This window comes from Phoca vitulina, unplaced genomic scaffold (assembly GCF_004348235.1).
Source record: "Phoca vitulina isolate PV1807 unplaced genomic scaffold, GSC_HSeal_1.0 scaffold20, whole genome shotgun sequence".
NCBI classification, from domain to species: Eukaryota; Metazoa; Chordata; class Mammalia; order Carnivora; family Phocidae; genus Phoca; species Phoca vitulina.
Genome location: NW_022589723.1, coordinates 30,403,152 through 30,423,366, shown reverse-complemented (window position 1 = coordinate 30,423,366; position 20,215 = coordinate 30,403,152). Strand labels below are relative to the sequence as shown.

General features: G+C 37.5%; 1 protein-coding gene across 1 annotated transcript in view; it reads right to left on the bottom strand.

Annotated features, from left to right (window-relative positions):
* Positions 1-20,215, bottom strand: part of ZNF609 (zinc finger protein 609) — a 213,714-nt gene that overhangs the window by 136,028 nt on the left and 57,471 nt on the right. The gene's annotated exons all lie outside the window — the stretch shown is intronic.

Below are 20,215 nucleotides of genomic sequence, written 5' to 3'. Positions count from 1 at the left end.
CTGTGTAGAATTTCCTATTTTGTGTTTGTAGATGTTGAAAAAATTCAAATTTTGGGGACGCCTGGGTTGCTCAGTCGGTTAAGCATCTGCCTTCGGCTCAGGTCATGAATCCAGGGTCTTAGGATCGAGTCCAATATTTTGCTAAGCGGGGAGCCTACTTCTCCCTCTGCCTGCCACTTCCCCTGCTTGTGCACGCACACTCTCTCTCTCTCTGACAAAATCAAAAAATATATATATATATATGTTTAAAAAAATTCAATTTTTTTTCCTGTGAAAATGGGATATTTTGTGGTGAGGGATCAGTGTAGTTTGCTGGGAACTGTCTCTTCTGCAAACTCTTCCTTGCAAATAAGACAATTAGGTTAGAGAAGATAATCATTAGGGAATACCTATCTAAACTTGAGATAATCCTCATCAGAGGATCATCACTGACTGAATAATTATTAACCTTTTTTCCTACTACTTGGTTTATGAGGTGAATCTGATGACTTTCCAGCTTTAATCAAATAGTCTATAGGGTAAAAACAGCGTACTTCCTATACACCCACACCACCCCTTCTCTACCTAATTTTTCTTCAAAGCCCTGTTCACTATATATTTTTATGCCTAATATTTATTGTGCATTTCTCCCACTAGAATGTAATCAAAACAGGGATTTTTGACTGTTTGTTCACTGGTGCATCCCCAGTACCAAAACAGTGTCTGGTACCTGGTCAGCACTCACTCTCACTCACTAAATATTTGTCCAATGAATGAACTGTAAGTGGCTTTACAAATGGCCAGAGGTAATGCCATTATCCTCTGCTGTACCTTGCTTTTACGAAGTGCTTTTTTTGGGCTAGAGCCAAATTTTATTGTTCTTTAGAGTTCAGGACCTTCTTTCTAAATTTTCAAAAACCCAGAAGGCAAAACAGCCTTGTTTACCATCTGCCATGCCAATTCTACATATGATTATTACTGCAACCGTGTTCATCCACTTCATATTCATGGTTCACACTTCAATTATGTCATCCTAACATGCATACAGAGGCCTATAAAGATAAGGCTTTCAAATATCCAGAAAACTACACAAGCCAAAAATCCAGGTTATGTGGATTGTATGCTTACTGCCTAAAGTTGAATAGGTAAGTGCAAATCAACACCAAACTGTTTATGTAGAAAATCCTAGGAAATCTAAAACAAAATACACACACAAAAAAAACAAAACAAAAGACTGCTAGAGAAGAACGAAATGACTTTGATGTTAAGGTCATATACAATATTCAATTGCATTTCTATATGCAAAAAAAAAGGAAAATGAAATTTTAAAAAACACGATTTACAACAGCATCGAAAAACACGAAAAATTAGGGGCACCTGGCTGGCTCAGTTAGAACATGTGAATCTTGATCTCAGGGTCATGAGTTCAAGCCCCACGTTGGGCATGGATCCTACATACATACATACATACATACATACATAAATAAATAAAGATAGCTTAAAAAAAAGAAAAAATGTGAAAAATTAAAATCATAATGAGATACACCTCACACCCACTAGGATGCTACGATGAAAAAGACAGACAATATCAAGTTTTGGCAAGGATTTGCAGTAACTAGAACTCTCATACATTGCTGGTGAGGGTGTAAAATGGTGCAGCCACTAAGGGAAATAGTTTGCCAGTTTCTTACAAAGTTAAATATATACTTATATAACCCAGAATTCCTCTCTTAGGTATATATTCAAGAAAAATGAAACCCAATGTCCATGAAAAGCAATGTATATATAGATATTCACAGCTTTATTTATAAAAGCCCAATACTAAAAATAACCCAAATTTCCTTCAACTGGTGAATAAATAAATTGTGGTATATCCACATAATAAAATAGTACTCAACAATAAAAAGAAAGAAACAACTATTACATGCAACAACATGGACAATTTTCAGAGATGTTATACTGAGAAAAAGAGGCTGGAAACAAAAGAATATATAGTGTGTGATTCTTTTTATACAAAATCCTAGAACAGGTAAAACTAGATTAGTTTTACAGGTAAAATTAGATTAGTGCGGCAAATCAGATGAGTGGTTGGTTGCAATGGGGTGGTGAGAGGAGGCTGAATGCAAAGGGACACAAAGGAACTTTGTGGGGAAATTAAATTATTCTACATCTTAGTTTGGGTGATGGTTAAACAGGTGCATTCATTTGCCAAAAATCATCAATCTGTACATTTAAAATGTGTGATTTTTTTTGTATGGATATAATACTCAATAAATTGATTTTTAAAAATCCTGATTATGGGGATCCTTTTTTCACCAAACAACCCTTTTCTCCTCCCTGCTTTTATCAAGCAGATCTGGTTGCAAAATAAAGGGCTGAAAGTACCTCCTAGAGACACAAAGGCTTCAAGAAGGAAGTAGGTTTCTACTCTCACTAATCCTGATAAGTAGCCAGTCTTAATCTCTTTTACCTGCTAATCAGAATGGCAGAAATCACAAGTACACAGTTCTCTCATAATAGGGAAATCACAGCTTTCTGTAACTGTTCGACAACTGGCGGCAACCTTGAAGTATGCCCACACAACACTTAACAACGTGATGGGCCAACAGCAGAGGACAAAGCACTAACAGGAAATCTGGAGACTGAAAACCAAATGCCCTTTAACGACCAATGCCCTATATTCCTAGCTCATGGCTTTCATGCTAGACTGGTAAGAAGAGGTTTGTTTGCTGACAGCTTAGAGGATTTAGAGAGGGGATTAGTCCTGGCAGTGCTGTTGTGAAAACTCTGGGCAAAGTCTGACAGTAACCCAAGGACTTCCTGGAAAGGGGTTTCAGATGAAGCTGTTGAAGAAACAAGTCTCCATCAAAAACAAAAAAGAATGCTGCCTGCTGTTTCAAAACAGTAAGCAAAACCAGCCTGAAAAGACAACTTCCAACCTCAGCATCATTTGTTTGGTTGACAAGAATTACCTTAATCAACATTCTGCATGAATCTGGATACCAAAAACCAGTGAAGTAGAAAGCACATCAAACTATATTCCAACAGGAATTCTTTGATTTTGTTGGACTTTGGTCTAACATTACTTAGAATGAATGGGTCCAGAGCTCAAGTTGAAAACCTTTCTGTTCCACTGAAATTTTTTTTTTTTTTGAAAAAAAAATTTTTTTTCTTTTTAACATGAATGAGATTCAGTCAATTAGCATTTATGGAGCAGGTACTTGGAACCAGTGCTGTTTTAAGTAATATGGAGCCTAAAATAAAGATGACACACTGTCCTCCAGAAGATCTTACAGTCTGGGTGGAAAAGAGTAAGAATTAGATTATGTAGCTTGGTGTGTAAATGCTATGACACAAATACATATGAGGTCTTCAGAAACAAAGCTTCCCAGAGCAAAACTGGGAAGTTTTGCTTTTGATCAAGTTAAGTGATCAAAAATGGAAGACGCAGAGAAAAAAGTATATACAAAGTATATACAAAAAAAAGTATATACAAAAATGTTCTAGACAGAGAAAAAAGCATATACAAAGGCACAATGATATATGAAACAAGAGAAGGTACAAAACCTCATGGCATGTCTAGGGAATTGCGAGTACTTTATATGGCTGAAAAAAAGAAGGAGTGATAGATGAAGCTCAGAAAAAACAGACTGGAATGGGGTTCTGAAGGACTTTGTTTCTCAAAATTAAGGAAATGAAATTTAATCTAGAATGTTATGGGAAATAATTAAAATATTTTATGTTAGGAGTCTGATGTCATGTTGTCAATTTAGAAAGATAACCTGGCAGGCAAAGTAGAGAATGGTCTGGAGAGATACTAACCCAGAAGCAGGGAGACAGACTGGGAAGTAACTGGGATGATGCAGGTAGTAAGTGATAAGGTCCAACTTAAAGCAGAGAAGTGGAGATGGAGAGGAGTAGAAAGGATACTTTTAAGAGTAATCATTCACAGAGCTTACAACTTCTGGAGAAGTAAAAAAGAGAGTCTAGGACAATTTTCTGTTTCACCTTCAGCAATGAGTGGATGGTCCATTAAACATCACCAAGCCATGGAATATTTAGGTAGAAAGATAAGAACTATTTTAGACAAGCTGATTAAAATATGAGTATTGGTCTGCAGTGCACAGAACCTTGAAAGGTGACAATCTTTAAATCTTATTTTAGTATTACACAGCTGAAGATCTATTTGATGATAGGAGAAATAACACACAGAGAAATCTTCAGTCAGAAAGGAAATTCCAGGGAAAAAAAGTTTAAATCTCACAGTTGAACTGAGAAGTTATCATTTCTACCTCCCTCTCTCACAATAACCTACTTGCAAAACAATTCTAATAAATTCAGGCAAATCGTATTTTAAATTTTGCCCAAGAGGCCAAATATTGTAAGGCAAGTTCAAAGTTTGAGAAAGAAGGGCACCTGGCTGGCTCCGTTAGTAGAGCATACAACTCTTGATCCTGGGATTGTGAGTTTGAGCTCTACAATGCTGGATGTAGAGATTACTTAAAATAATAATAATATAATAATAATAATAATAATAATAATAATAATAAAAGTTTGAGAAAGATTGGTTTTAGACCATTTTCTAAGCTTCCCTACTCTCACACAGCATAGAAAATATATACTGGAGAGCAGGTTCTGGGCTTACCCTTCTCAAAAGGATCCACTTAAATTGAAGAGAAGTCTCAGTTCACTAAACAGTAAGACCTAACAGGCAAGGGCAAAGAGGAGAGATTCCACCTGGATAACAATTCCCTTTCCATAAAATCATTTATAGTCCCATCGCAACACATTTGAAATGTTCCTCTCTGCCAGTTTTTCTCCTTCTAGGGAAATACAACACTTTCCCATTTTTTCCATATGTTCTATTTGGTAGAAAAGAGGAAGGGGACAACAAATGGATTTTGTTTTCCTGCTAGACTCAAGTTTTTCATCTACATTTAAAAAACCTGTATGTTGGGCGCCTGGGTGGCTCAGTTGGTTAAGCGACTGCCTTCAGCTCAGGTCGTGATCCTGGAGTCCCGGGATCGAGTCCCACATCGGGCTCCCTGCTCAGCAGGGGGTCTGCTTCTCCCTCTGACCCTCTTCCCTCTCGTGCTCTCTGTCTCTCATTCTCTCTCAAATAAATAAATAAAAAATCTTTAAAAAAAAAAAAAAAAAACCTGTATGTTTTCAGAGGCGCCTGGGTGGCTCAGTTGGTTAGGCCTCTGCCTTCGGCTCGGGTCATGATCTCGGGGTCCTGGGATTGAGACCCAAGGGCTCCCTGCTCAGTGGGGAGTCTGCTTCTCCATTTGCCCCTCCCCCTGCTCATGCTCTCTCCCTCTCTTGGTTTCTCTCTCAAAATAAATAAATAAAATCTTTTTAAAATAAAAAAATTAAAAACCTATATATTTTCATAATGATTAATGGCCTATTCTGGATTACTGAACACAAAGTTATCAACAACTGACACAAAGAAAAGAGGTATCAGTACCCCAATGCTTAAAATTAGAGTCTCTTCTTTTAACCAGCCCTTTTTCTCTCCAGCCTTCAAATCCTCACAAAGTCCTGCCTACTCCTACTTCTCCAGGAACACAAAGTTTAAGAAAGAGAAGATGAGGATGGGGGAAATGGGAGAAAATAATCTTTTTTTCTACTGTATTACAGGGCACAGGAAAGTTGCATAAAGCTAGTATCATAAACCAGCTGGTATTAAAAATCCTCACTTTACAGACAAAATTTTAAGAAATTAAACTCTCTGATTCCTGCCTATAGCCAAATGTACTAATTTATTAATAAACGATATTTTAAACCAGTCTATGAGCTAAAGCAAAAGCCTTAAATATATTGATCAAAAGTCACCAAAATTTCCAAAATTTTAAAATGCCAAGATGATAGTATCTTGTGTTATATGCTGACAGCCAAGTCTCTTAGCTTAGAGATCTAGTAACAGTAGATCCCAACATACTATTTGAACATCTCAACATCAGAAGTATTTCTAAAGGAAATCTAACCCATCTGAAAATTTTTTTACCCTCCTAATGTAAAAAGGAAGGAGATTAACCTAACCAGAACACTACTTTATAGTATGCACTCTCAGTGAGAACAATATTGTGCCTGAGGAGGCTAAAAAAAAAAAAAAAAGATACTATCACCAGTTTGTGTTCCAGATATAAAGTATACTTTGGTATAAAATTTCATGGGAAGGCAACTAGGGAAAAAATGTCTAAAAAAAATCCTTAGGAAACAATAATGAAGAAAAAGTGAGAAAAACTGTTCAAGATCAAGGGTTGGCAAATCTTTTTTGCAAAGGGTCAAATAGTAAATATTTTAGGGTGTGAATTCTGTACAGTCACTATGCAACTCTGCAATCATAGCATGAAAATAGCCAGAGATGATATATAAAGAAACCAGCATGGCTGTGTTCCAGTAAAACTTTATTCATGGACAATAAAATTTGAATTTCATATAATTTTCACATCATAAAATATTGTTCTTCTTTTAATGTTTTCAATCATTTAAACATGTAAAAATCAACCCAAATGTCCATCAAATGACAAATAAAATGTATACTCATATAATGGAATATTATTTGGCAATAAAAAGGAATGAAGTATTGAATCATGCTGTAACATGAATGACCTTGAAAACATTATGCGAAGTGGAAGAAGCTAGAGACAAAAGACCACATATTTAATTGTATAATTCCATTTAAATAAAATGTCCAGAATAGGAAAGTAGATTAGTGGTTAGCTTGGGCTAGGGGTAGGGGGAGAAGTGAAAGCTCACAAGGTTTCTTTTTAGGATGATAAAATTAGATAGTGGTAAACTACTCAACTCTGAATATACTAAAAACCACTGAAATGCATGCTTTAAATCAGTGAAATTTATGGTATTTGAATTGCATTTCAATAAAGCAGCTTTTTTTTAAAAAAGATTTTATTTATTTATTTGACAGAGAGAGAGAGAGAGAGCACAAGCGGGGGGGAGGCAGAAGGAGAGGGAGAAGCAGGCTCCCCACTGAGCAGAGACCCCAGGATCAAGACCTGAGCTGAAGGCAGACACTTAACCGACTGAGCCACCCAGTCGCCCCAATAAAGCAGCTTTTTAAAAAAGATTAAAACCATTCTTAGCTCATAGACTATACAAAAACGGAGATGACCCTGATTTGGCCTGCAGTCTGTGATTTGACAACCCCTGATACATCAGTTCAGCAACTATGATCTTAAAGGAGGAGAGTACGAACATCTTAGGAGTCGAACGCTGATTAAAAGAGAAAAGATTTTTCACGGCCCTGTAGGAAAAGCAAATGTTACTTATAGCCAATATGCCATAAGAACTGCTATCTAAGCTACCATGCACACTCACTAAACCAAACCAGATCAGGATCATCATTGGTGGTGGTGGTGAGGCGGGTTGTTAAGACAGACTGATTGTTGGGCCTCACTCCTAGAGTTTCTGAGATGGGCAGGTCTGAGATGAAGACAGAACTTGCATTTCTAACAGATTTCCATATGATGCTGCTGCTGCTGATCTGGGATCACATTCTGAGGATCACTGATGTAAACTAAAAACTGTAACTAGTGAGATATATATTATATAATATATATTATACACACACACATAAACTGTAGTCATATTTCAATCACAGATCAGATTATTTGAGAAAAAGCGAAGATATACCTTGTCTCACTCACTCCAGTGGGTCTTGGGCTTTGGCTCCTGAAGGAGTATAACAAATATTTTCTTTCAATGTACAATGTGGCTGTATGTAGTTATAAAACCTCCTCCTCCTTCCCTAAAACTGAAGTTGACTATTTAGAAACCATCAGAGCCCTAGGTACATTTTTTTAAGACACAAGTACATAGACAAAACTCTCAGTGGTTTTCAGAAGTTCACTAACATCATTTTCAATGGAAGTCTAAAGAGAAAAGGAGGTGAAACAAAAACAACCTAGACCAATGAATCATAACCCAACAGTGTTTACTTAGAGCACCTGACATGACTTTATTTATAGAAACAAGAACCTAGAGTTAAGACCCAGTTGGGGAATTCTGTCAAATACCTCATAGCTTTCCACCCTCCTCCACCACCACAGAGTTATTAAAAAGCATTAACAGAACCATCCATGTAGAAGAATTCTGAATAATTTATGTAGATACTCTGTCCTCAGGAAGGGAGAACACTTGACTCCCTACTCCATAAGTGTGGGTCACACATGGTGATTTCCCTCCAAAGAGTAGAATAAAGGGCGGGGAGGAGAGTAACTTTATAGTAGATAAACCTGACAAACACTATCTCAAGTGAACAAAGTCATGATCAACAATGATAAATCACATAAACAGTATGTACCTTTAATGTAATGGGAAGAACATGTTACTTTATCTCCATAGTTCTTCTTCCCCAAACCCAGACCTGCAGGCTAATCAAGAACAAAACATCTCAGGGTTGTGAGTTCAATCTCCACGTTGAATGCAGAGATTACTTAAAAAAAATTAAAAAATAAAAAAGAGCAAAACATTAAATACCAATTGAGGGGCATTCCACAAAATATCTGACCACTATGCCTCCAAACTGTCAATGTCTACAACTTCAAATCTGATTCCAAGTACATATTCTAATAAATGTATTCTGTAAACCCCCCTCCCCCAAAAAACCCTTGTAAATTTGTCAAGGTCATCAAAAATAAGGAAAATCTGAGAAACTGTCAAGGCCATGATAACTAAATGTAATGTGGTCTCCTGGATAGGATCTTGAAATGGAAGAAAGACATCTGGCAAAAATTAAGGAAATCTGAACAAAGTACGGAAGTTAGTTAATAATAATGTCTTAACACTGGTTCAATAATAGTAACAAATGTACCACACTAATAATTAGTAAGATGTTAGTAAGAGGGGAATCTGGGTGTGGGGACATATGGGAACTCTGTAATATTGTTTCAATTTTTCTGTAAATCTAAAACTGTTCTAAAGTCTACCCCCCACCCCCCAAAAAGTAAAATCGCACAATTCCAGGCTAGAACTAGTGAACTGTTGGAAATCACTAGACACCCAAACAAAACACATCTGACCAAGGTATCTTAAATCTTTTCAAACAAACAAAAACCAAACATACCAGGCCAGCTACACAATACAATGTCCATGATAACTCTGAAGTATAGAAAATCTTAATTCTTTCAATTCCTTCCAAAGTGCACTTAAAGGAAATAATTTATTAAATCTTAAAAAAAAATTTTTATACAGCCCAATTACGTGCCAGACACTGGAGATGCAGAGATGAATGAGTCCCTTATCAAATAGCTCATAGATGGGGATTGGAGAGGTTGGGGAAGGTAAGGAATCAGACATAAAAACAGAAATTACAACAGAATAAAGCAAATCCGTGATCTAATAAAGTCTGCAAAATAATCATGGGAGGAAAGAAAAAGGATACTCAATTTGCATCTATTTGCTGGAGAAGAACAAGCTTCAAGTGAGTTTTACTTTTATCTGGACAAAGTCAGTTATGAAACTCTATTTAGAAAACAAAAAGGTCCAAAAAAAAAAAAAAGAAGAAAGAAAACAAAAAGCTCCAAATGCTCCATGAGGCCTAGAATACCTGATGGACAAATGGATTATTGGTTATCAAGGGATTTTAGGGAGTGTGATTCTCAAAGTATAGGTGCACCTGGATGGTTCAGTTGGTTAAGCGTCTAACTCTTGATTTCGGCTTAGGTCATGATCTCAGGGTTGGGCTCTGCACTGGGAGTGGAGCTTGCTTCAAATTCTCTCTCTCCCTCTCCTCCTAACCCTCCCCCTGCGTTCGCTTGCTCACTTTGTCTCTAAAAAAAAAAAAAAAAAGAAATCAAAAATCAAAGATTTTTAAAAATTAAAAGAGAGAGAGAACAGCTAAATCTCCCTGCCCCTTAAAAAAACTGATAACCTTCAGTGATTTTGAAAATGAACTTCTGCAAAAATAAATGCCTACATATTCTTCCACAGGCCGACCTGTAACACTCTCAGTTATACACAGTCATGAGATTACAAATAGTGAAAGCACACACTTTTCTGGCCTACTTAAATATATAATCCTAACATCCCCCCCCTTTCTTTTTTTTTTTTCTTCCTATTTTTGGCTGATATGAAGCAGAGGTATCTAAATATTATCAAAAGTCCTCAGTGAAAATAATTAACAATTACATTTTCCTGATTGACTTGTACCTTTCTGAACATTTCTTCTTCCTACCCAAATCCTATACTCACTACGAGTCCCACTTTCTCTATAAATCTGTTTCCAAATATTCTTCCACTGATTTTTGCTTATTTATATCACTTAGAATCTGTGTAATATAAGCTATCACGTTTCTGTGTAATATAGATCTAGTATTTCAAGAGTTTTGTCTCAAAACTCTCAAAATTAGTTGCTTAGAGAAACTAATTCTGGCTAATTTAAGCAAAAGATGAAAAGGTTAACGGGTGACTGACAGAACTCCCCGGAAGTCTGGAGAATTAGACTCAGAAAATAAGCAAGCACAGGAAGAAGCTAAACATCCAGAACCACTTACAAAATCATGCTACATTATCAGTCTGGTAAGGAGAGTGCTGCCTCCACCACTGAACCATTGATGCCTCTGGAGACTGGATGGTGCTGTCACCACAACCATTATAAACAATTTTCCATTGTCCCTTGGCATCAGAGACATGAAAATATCAGGGATGATATATGTGGTTAGTGAAGCTTGGGTCAAGGTCTCAAACTCGTTGCTAAGAGAGGTAGTAAAGTAAGCATCTGGCATTTTCTGATTTTATAGCAGACATTAAACTCATAAGGTAAGGAATTCCTCCAAAAGGCAGTGGCTCATTGGTAGGAAAAAAGAAAAAGACATTATATGTTCATTACACATATTGAATTATTCCATCTTCCAAAGTGTTAAAGGTGTGTCTATGTAAAATACTACATTCTAAATAAAAGCACAGTATCCTAGAAGAAAACAAAAAATTATATTTAATCAAAATAACACAAATAGTACAAAAAGAAATAATAGCAATTATTGTTATATATGGATGGAGATATCTGACCTTTCTCAGTAACTTAAATCTAAATCTAAACCTAAATACCTGGCTGGCTCAGTTGATAGAGCATGCGACTCCTGACCTCGGGGTTATTAAGTTCAAGCCCCACACTGGGTGGAGAGATTACTTAAAAATAAAATCTTTAAAAAATATAAATACTGTCATCTAGTCAAAGTAGCGGAAATTATACCTGAATAGAAGAGGGATAAACAGTTCTGTGCTAAAATGGAGAAGACAGATTTGGTAAAAACTCTAGCATTCCCTCATAATTTCATCCAATATTTTTTTTTCATCCATCATTTTAAAAGATTTGCATATCAGACACTGGGGATACATACAGAAGCTTAGAGTCTAATTAATAGAAAACAGACATGAAAACAACCGAATGTAATAAAATGTTATTGGATGCTAAATACCGCCATGAGGGGTTCAAAGGGAAGATGCCAGGGTGGGGGTGGGGTAGAATGACATAAAGTCAAAAAGGCTTTGTTGAAGAGGTGTTCTTGAAAGATAAGATGAATAGCACAGAAAAAAAGGCAGGGGGAGGAAGAAGAACAAATAAAATTAAAATACCACCCTAATACAAAATAGCCCTACTTCCATTTATCATTCCAAACACTGTTTTAAAACAGAGGTGAAAATAACAAAAGTTTAGATGAAAATTGGTATGTTGTATCAAAAACAAGACAGAAGATGTCACTCATGTTGGATCACTGGGATTTATTTTCCTAAACAAATGCAGGGGCACCTGGGTGGCAGAGTCAGTTAAAGCCTCAGACTCTTGGTTTCTGCTCAGCTCGTGACCTCAGGGTTGTGAGACTGAGCCCGCCCTCCCCCCCCTTCCCTGGCCCCACAATCAGCTTGGAGTCCACTTGAGATTCTTTCTCCCTCTCTTTTTGCCCCTCCCACATGTGCTCTCTCTGTGAAATAAATAAATTAAAAAAAAAAAGTGTAGCGCCTGGGTGGGTCAGTCAGTTGAGGGTCTGCCTTAGGCTCAGGTCATGATTCCAGAGTCCCAGGATTGAGCCCTGTATCAGGCTCCCCGGCTCCCGGCTCAGCAAGGAGTATGCTTCTCCTTCTGACCCTTCCCCCTCTCAAATAAATAAATAAATAAATAAATAAAATCTTAAAAAAAAAAAAAAGGCAAGTGCAAAATATGTCTATGGTAGTTTGAAAGAAAAAAAGTCACGAACTCTTCCCTTCCCTGAACCCACCCACTTTGTAATTCTCTCATCAAGAGACAGAATTTGACTTATTTACCACTTGATTCTGTGCTGGCCTTGTGACTTGCTTTGGCCAACATAAAGTGGAGAAAGCAAAACAGTGCCAGTTTTCTGCCTCAGCTTCAAGAGGCCTGGCACACACCCCACACTTCCCCTTGAGGAGGGAGACCACCGTGTGAATAACCCTTATATAGCCTGTGAGAGAATGCAAAACCACACGGAGAAGGTGGCTCAGCAGTCTCAACCAAGGCAAGCCAAATCTGGTGCGGATCACCGGAACCATTTAGCAAAATCCAGCCTAAATTGCTAACCCCCAGAATAAATAAAAAGCTAAGTAAATAGTAGTTGTTTTAAGCCATTAAGCTGGCGTGCTTGTATATAGCAACAGCTAATTGAGGTAATGGGTTTGGTTAAATTTCTAAATTAAAAGGTATATATTCACCATTATGAAATTTCTAAAGTAGAGATGATAAATATTAATTGTCAGATTTCCTCATCAGTATATTTGAGAAAATGTCCATAGCCCCTGCAATATTAAGAAAAACAGGGTGAGAAGTGCTCTGAAAACTATAAATGCTCAAATACTCATCAACAGTAGAATGGTTAAATACATTGTGGTATATTCTCTCAGAATGGACTATTTCAGAGCAATGAGAGTGAACAAACTACAACTACATGCAATTAGGTATGACTCTCACAGGCTCAACAGTGTATAACTCCCGATTTGTATAAAAATTAAAAACAAGCAAAAAACTCATGTATGCTGTTAGAAGTCAGCACAGTGGTTAGCCTCAGGTGGCTTATGACTAGAAGGCAGCACAGGGAAGTTTCCAGAGTCTAGTAATGTTCTGTTTCTTGATCTGGGTTCTGGTTACATGGGTGTGTTCAGACTGTGAAAATTCACTGAGCTGTAAGCTTATGACTAGTATACTTTTTGTATGTACAATAAAACCTTTTTTAAGGGGTGCCTGGCTGGCTCAGTCAGAAGAGCATGCAATTCTTGACCTCAGGGTCATGAGTTTGAGCCCCACACTGGGTGTAGAGATTACTAAAAAAAAAAACAAAAAAAACCTTAAAAATAAAAAGTATATATTACTTGATATAGTTGATAGTTATTACTTTATTTATATATATTGTTTTACTCCCAAAATATTATTAAAAAACTTCAAACATATGACAAAAATAGAATAGTATATATTGCTGTACTTTGATTAGCATCTCTGATTTTTTTTTAAGATTTTATTTATTTGAGATAGAGAGTGAGAGAGAGAGAGAGAGAGAGAGAGCAGGAGTCGGGGGCAGAGGGAGAGGGAGAAGCAGACTCCCTGCTGAACAGGGAGCCCGACTCGGGGCTGGATCCCAGGACCCTGGGGATCATGACTTGAGCCGAAGGCAGACTCTTAATTGACTGAGCCACTCAGGTGCCCCTCTACTGTTTAAGCTCAAGACTTCTTCTTAGTCAAAATATACAGCTAATTTGTTTTTTTACCCCTAACCCACTCCTTCCTAGAATAAACATAACCATCTATCAAACCTAAACAATTCTGGGAGAAAAATCAGGAAAACAAAAACAAGCATGGTTTAAGGGCATCTGTACATGACATCTCCTGTAGCTCTCCCTGGAAACAGTCTTCTGCCCGACTTGCTATTTCCTTGAAGCCATTAACTGATACATGTAGGCTGGGGATTGGGTCTGGGGCAGCTCACTTACACATAATCAAAAGTAGTTTTTCCTTTAAAGTTGAACAATCTCAAATGGCAAAGCATCCAGCTAGACTTTGGAGTCAGATGTTTTAAGAAAAACTGAGGAAAAGAGGACAGTGATTTTGTTTTTTTCAAAATTTATTTATTTGAGAGAGAGAGAGAGAGAGCATGTGTATGAATGGGGGGAGGGGCAGAGGGAGAGAATCTTCAAGCAAACTCCCCACTGAGTGGAGAGCCTAATGTGGGGCTTAATCCCACAACCCATGAGATCATGACCTGAGCCAAAACCAAGAGTCAGACGCTCAGCTGACTGAGCCACCCAGGTGCCCCTGAGGTCAGTGATCTTAAAAACTGAGTATAACAGGCATCTCTCCTAGAGCAGGGATCTGGGGGACTCTCCCTTAGGAAAATCCCAACGTGCACATTCAAAAGAACCAATTTCATTTGCATTATTTCCTTTACATATATTTACTCAATATTCTTATATATATATATTCATATATATTCTGAATTTCATTATTACTGTTCCAAAGGTTATCATTCCGAGTTTTTCTTTTTTCTTTACTCAAACACTCATGCACTTTTGGGTGAAAAAATGTGAGACAGTACTGAAAAGACTGGTTTAAACCACCAATGTCGATGCAAACACCTATAGAGCATCTAATGATGTAGTCTACAGCATCATGTTTCTAGGGAAACATTCTAGGGAAAAAGCGAGCCAATAATGTCACACTTGTGAAGTTTATATAGGTCCCAATATTTCTCTCTTTTTGTGTTTTAAATTGGGTGAGAACAGAAAACAATCTCCATCTGTTAAGCACAGAACTGACACAAGACTCTAGACTTGAGTAAATGAAAAAATACACCATGGTCTTAGGTGGTAAACCAATATCATATAATGACAATTAAGTTGTTTATTACATTATTATAAAGATCATTTCTCCTTCAAAGCTATAAAGTCAATGTAATTCCAATCAGTAGCTGAACTGGATCTGGGGAAGAATATAAGAAAATATTTTTAAAGCTAGTCTAGAAAGAAGGACTATGAGGACAACTTTGCCCTGTTACAATAGCCTAACTCTTACATGGCACTTACTATCTTACATAGCATTTAAAGAGCTTTACATGTATTAATGCATTAACCCTCACATTAACCCTAAAATTTATATAATATTATAATCCTCATTTTGCAGATGATACTGAGGTCTAGAGAATTTAAATAACTCACACTAAGTCATCTAGCTGGTAAATGGTAGAGCTAGCATTCAACTAGGCAACTAGAGTCAGACAACTATCACGCTATGCCTCCTCCTAGACACTACAATGTCTCACAGACCCACAACAGATCATTAAAAAGTATAATATGATGATGCAATAGATGACTGGACAGACAAGATGGCCCAGAAACAGACCCAAATATATATATAACAATTTGATTATGATAAAGATGGCATCTCAAATCAATGAAAAACTATGAATAACATTCAGTAATTTAGTAAATGCTGAGAGGACAACTGACTCTCCAATAGGGTTAAAATATATGTATATATTTTAGAGTCTGATAGCACACCAAAGTAAGTATCAGATAGTTAAAAAAACTCAATTTAAGGGGTACCCAGGTGGTTCAGTTGGTTAAGTGTCCAACTCGATTTCAGCTCAGGTCATGATCTCAGGGTCGTCTTGGGCTTGTACTGGGTGTAGAGCCTGCTTAAGATTCTCTTTCTCTCCCTCTGCCCCTCCCCCTGCTCGCTCTCTCTCTCTTTCAAATAAATAAATCTTAAAAAAAATAAATAAGTAACTAAATTTAAAATCAAAATATTTAAAGAAAAAAATAGAGGTTAATATTTTCATAATCTTGGGGCAAGGAAGTTCTTTTTAAATTAGAAATGAAATTCAGGAGTCATAAAAAAGAAGACCAACAGATTTCATTAAATACAAGCATTTATAAGACCAAAACACATAAACTTAAAAGACAGATGTCTGTTCTCCCCATAGGGCAATTACTATCAAAATTGTAGCAAGGTTTTTTATAGATATAGATAAACTAATTCTAAAATTTATATATAAAGGCATTAGCCTAAGAATAACTAAAACAATCTTGAAAAAGTAAAATAAAGTGAGAGGAATCACAGTACCCTATATTAAAGCTTATTAAATAGCCACAGTAATCAAGGCAATGCGGTACTGGCAGAGGGAAAGACACAAAAAATCAATGGAAAGAGCAGAGAACCCAGAAATAGGTGCAAGTTTGCTCAAATGATTTTTGACAAAGTTGCAAAACAAATGGCGCTGGAGCAACTGGATATCTATAGGTTCATACACACAAAGTGAACCTCAACCTGAACCTCACACCTTCTATAAAAATTAACTTAAAATGGATCACAAACTTAAGTGTAAAACATAAAGTTACCGAAGTTTCAGAAGGAACAGGAGAAAGTCTTCAGGATCTAGGATTAGACAAAGAGTTCTTAGGACTTGATACCAAAAACATGATCTATAAAAGGAAAAAATGGTAACTACCTCATCAAAACTAAAAATATTTGCATTGTGAAAGCTCATGTAAAGAGGATAAAAAGATAAGCTACAGACTGGAAGAAAATATTTGCAACCATACATCTCGCAAAGGACTGGATCTAGGGTATATAAAAAAAAACCCTAAAAAAAGGTAAAAAAACAATTAGAAAATGAGCAAAAGGCATTCAGAGACTTCACTGAAGAGGATATAGAGACAGTGCACCTGGGTGGCTCAGCTGGGTAAGCACCTGCCTTCGGCTCAGGTCATGATCCCAGGGTCCCAGGATGGAGCCCCATTGTTGGGCTCTCTGCTCAGCAGGGAGTCAGCTTCTCCCTCTCCCTCTCCTCCTCCCCCCTGCTCGTGTTCTCTCTCTCAAATAAATGAATAAAAAAAATTTTTTTAAAGAGGATATACAGACAACAAACAAGTACTTGAAAAGATCTTAACACTGTTAGTCATTAAGGAAATGCAAGTTAAAACCACAATGAGGTATCACTACACTCCTGTCAGAATGGTGAATTTAAAAAATAGTAGTCATACCAAATACTGGTAAGAATGCAAAGAAAATGGACCTCTCACGCACTGTTGGTAGGAATGTAAAATGGTACAGCCACTCTGGAAAATAATTTGGAAGTTTCTTAAAACACTAAGCGTCTGTCTTCGGCTCAGGTCATGATCCCAGGGTCCTGGGATCGAGCCCCGCATCCCGCTCCCTGCTCTGCAGGAAGCCTGCTTCTCCCTCTCCCACTCCCCCTGCTTGTGTTCCCTCTCTCACTGTGTCTCTCTCTGTCAAATAAATAAACAAAATCTTTAAAAAAAAAACCCCAAAAAACTTTAAACACACAATTACCATATGACCCAGAAATTGCACTCTCGAGCATTTATCCCAGAGAAATGAAAATTTATGCTTGCACAAAACCTGTATATGGGTGTTCACAGCCATTTTTTCATAATGCCAAAAAGTGGAAACAGCCCAAATGTCCTTCAACAGGTGACTGGTTTAACAAACTCTGGAATGTACACACACATATACCACAGAAGCTGGTATATGAATGGGTTTGAATAAAGAAATGAATTACTGAAAAATGCAACAACCTGGATCAATCTCCAGAGAATTATGCTGACTGAAAAAAGCCAACTCAAAAAAAAAAAAAAGAAAGAAAAGAAGAAAGCCAATTCCAATAGGTTACATGGTGTATGATTCTATTTATGTAACACTTTTGATAGGACAAAATTTTAGAAATGGAGAACAGATTAGTGGTTGCCTGGGATTCTCCAGGTTGGGGGTGTATATAGAGAGGGAGGTGGCTATGTTTATGTATAAAAGGACAATACCAGGGATCCCTGCCGTGATGTAACTGTTCAGAATCTTGACAGTGGACAAACCTACACGTGTGATAAGACTGTATAGAACCAAACACACGGGGCGCCTGAGTGGCTGAGTCGTTAAGTGTCTGCCTTTGGCTCAAGTCATGATCCCAGGGTCCTGGAGTGGAGCCCCGCGTCGGGCTCCCTGGTTGGTGGGAAGCCTGCTTCTCCCTCTCACACTCCCCCCTACTCGTGTTCCCTCTCTTACTATATCTCTCTCTGTCAAATAAATAAATAAAATCTTAAAACACACACACACACACACACACACACACACACACGAACAAGTAAAACTGGTCAAATCTGAATAAGCTTGGTGGATTATATCAATTTCAATATCCTAGTTTTGATATTATACTATTGTTTTGCAAAATGTTACTACTGGGGGAAACTGGGTAAAGTGTTCAAGGATCTCTGTACTATAACCTACCATTGCATGTGACTCTACAATTATCTCAATAAAAATGTCAATTAAAAACAAAAGACAAATGACACATAAAAAAATAGCTGCAATAAATACAGTAGACAAAGCCACACTAAAACCACAATAAGATTTTCCAAAAGATTTAAAAACCCACAAAGAAGAAAAGGAGAAAAAGGCAACATTTTGGAATCTAGAAAGCAAATGAAAGAATGGTAACTAAGCATACACAAGAACGCTGAATGCTAAACCTGCAGTAGGGAAAACTTCCAACTACACCAATCAACAACCCCCACCCCCACCCCAAGAGTTTAGGAACTGTTAGCAGCAGGTAATTCAGGCTGGGGTGGGGGTGGGGGACTGGTGATTAACAGTAAAACTGACTGAAAACTGTTTAAGCAAGTTATAAACTTAATCCATTTTCTCACTCAGATATTTCCGCCCACCCCCAACTCAGGAGACTAGAGGTTTATTCTCTGGAGAGGGTCAAATAGAAGATCTCAGGACTAGGGTGCTTGCCCCAGGCAAAGGGGAGGATATGAGGATCATACCTAAAAAATAAGGGGATTAAATGTGGATTTAAACATAGTGAATGGGGGCGCCTGGGTGGTTCAGTCCATTAAGTGTCTGCCTTCTTCTCTGCCATGATCCCAGAGTCCTGGGATCCAGCTCAGCATTGTCAGGCTCCTTGCTCAGTGGGGGAGCCTGCTTCTCCCTCTGCCTGCCGCTATCCTGCTATGCTCTGTCTCTCTGTCAAATAAGTAAATAAAATCTTTACAAAATAAATAAATAAACATGGTGAATGCGGAAGGTTGAGGCCCCAGCTCTCTTTTTTTTTTTCACTTGGCAAAAAGAAAGCTAGCAGTTAGTCCTTACCTTGAGGAAGACTAGAAGAGGCTTTTCTAAAGAGTGGCAAACCCATGAGGAAAGACCTAAAGATACTGACATGTAGGGTTTGCCAATTTAACAGCCATCTCATTGTGAAGTTCACCATAAATATACCCTGCTAATGGCACTCAGAGCTCCCAATCAATCTTTCAGTGCCCTGTCTGTTTTTGTTTTTGTTTTTTTAAGATTTTATTTATTTACTTCTTTGAGAGGGAGAGAGAATGCGTGAACAGGGGGAGGAGCAGAGGGAAAAGGACAAGCAGACCCTGCGCTGAGTGCAGAGCCTGACGCAGGGCTCAATCTCAAGACCCTGAGATCATGACCTGAGCCGAGTCAAGAGTCTGATGCTCAACCAACTGAACCCCCCAGGGCCCCTCAGTGCCCCAACTTAAAGATGTTTAAATCATAAGCAGACAACCAATAACTACTAGATTTTGAAGAAAGCCTCTAATATAAAAGATAAAGATCAAAACCAGCATTTTGTAAATGAGTCAACTGAGGCTCATATCAGCTAAAAATGAAATTAGTATTTACCACCATGGACAACCCATCCATATGTTTAGCAAATATTTAATAGGCCAGGTAATATTAAAGGCACTTGGAAAACAAGGGTAAACAAACTAAAAGAAACAAAAAACATCTTTTCCCTGGTAGAGCTTACATTCTAGCAGATAGAATTAGATAATAAACAATAAACGTAATAATTAAGTACACACTTAGTAAATTAGTAGAGTACTGCTTTGAGAAAAAATAGTGGAACAGGGTATGGGGGCAGTGTAGAGGCAGTTGCAAATTTAAAATAGGGTGACACAGTTATAAAAACTTGAAGGAAATGAGGGAGTTGAAAATACTGCTGTTTATGAAAAGAGAATTCTAGAAGCTGGAATTTTCAGTGTAGGAGCCCTAGTAAGAGGAGCATGCCCAAGATATTCAAGGAACAGCAGGGTCTGGTATGGCTGGAGAAGAGTGAGAGAGGAGGAAAATAGGCGATAAGGCCACAGAGGTATGGCAGGGAGAAGCAAAGATCATGTATACAGGACCTTACAGACCACTGGCTTTTTCTCTGAAGGAAATGAAGGGCCAGTGGAG